This window comes from Prionailurus bengalensis, chromosome B2 (genome assembly GCF_016509475.1).
Source record: "Prionailurus bengalensis isolate Pbe53 chromosome B2, Fcat_Pben_1.1_paternal_pri, whole genome shotgun sequence".
Lineage (NCBI taxonomy): Eukaryota > Metazoa > Chordata > Mammalia > Carnivora > Felidae > Prionailurus > Prionailurus bengalensis.
In genome coordinates, this window is record NC_057349.1 from 89,678,642 (window position 1) to 89,681,785 (window position 3,144).

General features: G+C 38.1%; 1 pseudogene; it reads left to right on the top strand.

The window, feature by feature from the left end:
* The first annotated feature begins 1,680 nt into the window (after window positions 1–1,680).
* LOC122488995 lies at window positions 1,681–2,118 on the top strand (annotated as a pseudogene).
* Window positions 2,119–3,144: the final 1,026 nt, after the last annotated feature.

Genomic DNA, 3,144 nt, shown 5'->3' on the forward strand with positions numbered 1-3,144 from the left:
GGTTGTGCTTTCCAGCCTGTGGAACTACTGAGATTTATGCTAGCTATTCAAAAACAAACTGTGCAAAGGATCTACAAGAACCTGTTTAGGATCAATCCTTAAGGTATGGGTCAGTCTTGGTCTCCAGCTTGTATCACAAGAGATTTGAGCTTTCTCTTCTGGTTTATATGATTGTCATATTATTAATTTATTGTTGAGTATCTGGGAATTAATTCCATCATGCATGAATTCCATTAATTTTGTAACACTCTATAAAACACATCATGCTTTCATTGTCATTCGTCTGGGGTTGCAGACAGAATGCACGGCATGGCCATACAAATGGTTACAACACTCACTGCGTGCATTTCAGTCTGGGTATTCCAGAACAGACAGAGAGCAGGTGGTGATTTTCTTATACAAAATTTAATAGTCAACTTTTGTACCTATTCTTACTGAAATGTGCACAATCATGGAACCCTTCTGATTCTCATTGCAATGTAAATTCATATATTGTAATATTTGTTTTCAAAATTTTATATGCTGGCTCACCATATGAACATGTTCTCATTGCCTCCTCAGGCCTTTGAGCAATTTGCAGTCTTTTGTTAGCAAATAAAGGCCCTCCGAGCCTCCTATTTTGAGCCCCAAGTTTACCAGCTGCTATCCACTACTGGGCCTCATTAGAGGCCTGCCGTTCTGCTGAGAACCACACCACATGCTCTACCCTCTCTTGTCTACATATTAGCCTGTTGCTGCTCCTTAAATTACCTGGTACAAAAGCTTGCTCTGTTTCTCTGCAGAGAGCTACCACTCCTATCCAGTTTGAAGAGGGTCTATGTCATGATCTCTCAAACTAATTAAGGTTTGTGAGCAGGCCACAGGTTGCTATAGAGGAACTTTCCTGAAGGCTGATATCTATGAAGATTTTTGAGGTGGGGGGGGGGTTGGGCAAAAGATTACTGCAGCTGTAGCTTATACTCAGAAGCCTGTTTTAAAAAAACAAAAATGATTCTTGTTTTAATCTAGGTGACATAATTCATTTTATATTTCAAAAGTTATTTCCTAAGGGAGCTAGAACATAATATTAATTAAAAACACTTGAAATGAGAGATTTAAATTATTTTCAGGGGATGGGGCTAGTAAATACACTGGAAAAGTATTTCCACAAAGATTTTTTGGAAATCATAGGTTGTCTCCAGTATTTATGTTAATTGGACAGTATTTATATTTAAAAATTTTTTTTCTAATGTTTATTTTTGAGAGAGAGGTGAGGAGGGCTGGGAGAGAGGAAGACACAGAAACTGAAGCAGGCTCCAGGCTGTGAACAGTCAGCAAAGAGCCTGACTTGGGGCTCAAACTCAAGAGCCATGAGATCACGACCTGAGCCGAAGTCAGATGCTTAATCAACTGATCCACCCAGATGCCCCAATAGTGTTTATATTTTTAAATGAAAATGTTACATCTTTCTAACTTTTAAGAGGATTTGTTTGCAATTTAGTGGTTTTAGAAATGGATTAGATAGTGTCAGTTTCCTTATGCTAAACAACCAGAGTAAGATTTCAAGAAATTTTAGGATTTCTGGGAAAATAATTTTGAAATTTTGGCTCCAAATTCAGAAAGAATAGTAAAATTACAAGTGTCCCACATTTCCGACACAATGAATTGACAAGCTCTTTGGTCTCCAATGCAGAAAACAAGATGACGAAGGGGTTGTCATTTGGAAAGTGTTGCAGTAAGATGCACACGTTGTGCTGCCACTGTGGCCCTAAGGCCTGCTACCTTCAGGAGTCTACCTGTGGTAAATGTGGTGATCCTGCCAAATGAAAGAAAAAGTATAGTTGAAGTGCCGAGGCTAAATAATGAAATACCCCTGGGACCGGTCCAACGAGGCACCAAGAATTTTGTACCTCAAATTCAGGCAAGGATTCTGTGAAGGAACAACACCTAAACCCAAGAGGGCAGTGGTTGTACTATCTAGTTCATCTTAAGGATTTCGATGATTAGTCACACAATACATGTTCTGGTTTAAAAAAAAAAAAAAAGAATTGATGAAAATCTGTGTCAGCGCAAAAGATAAATTACTGAGTGATTCTTCATTTAAAAAAAAGTACATTTTACCAAAAGGACGACTTTAAGTGGTAAACCCCTCTCATACATTCAAAAATAATTCAATTAAATAGAAATTCTGCTTGCACATTGATTGTTTTCAGTGGGAAGGTCTGAATTAGGTAAGGAGACATGGCTTACCAACCTCCTATACCTGTTGATGTGTCTTTCACAGAATGTCTTTTTTTAAAATTTATTTTTAAATGTTCATTTATTTATTTTGAGAGAGAGAGAACTCAAACAGAGGAGAGACAAAGAGAGAGGGGGAGAGAGACAGAATCCCAAGCAGGCTCTGTGCTGCCAGTGCAGAGCCCAATGTGGGGCTTCAACTCTCAAACTGTGAAATCATGACCTGAGCCAAGATCAAGTGTTGGACATCTAACTGACTGAATCACCCAGGCTCCCCTCACAGAATTTCCTATCACTGCTTCTTCATTCTTTACTTCCTTCTCTTGTTTCTTCCCTTTGTCCTTTGTCTTTCCATATTTCTTGAGAGTCATATTTACTTGCTATAAATACCTCATATTTCCTCACCTGCTAATTTTTTACGGTAATTTTATTCTTGACATTTTTCATCAACCTCTTCTCTCAGACTTCACCTCATGCCACCATTTTTTCTCTGTAACACCTTCCTGGTCAACCAGACAAATCTTTCTGGCCACTCTCTTAGCCACTATACTGGAATGAGAATACCCCGGCTACCCTACTGAGAGCATTGCAGGGAATCGTTTGAATGAAATATGTGTACTTAAGTTGTGGGTATATATAGGAAGTAAATTTGTCTATGAAAACTTAATGAGGACACTAGCACTAAGCATTATGTCATGACATGGGGGAGATTTCTGGTTACTGAATCTATAGCTGACTTATGAAGAGTTCCTGAATCTAGTTAATTTGCATGAGTAAATGAGCAGGAGATTTTATCTGCCTACTGTTTTTAAGGCCTCAGAGAGATAATAAATGCTTTCGGATGACAAGGAAAGTAAAACATATTTAGGTTAATCAAATCATGGACGCATTTTTTATGGAAGCAAACACTTTTTAACAGTAACTGTT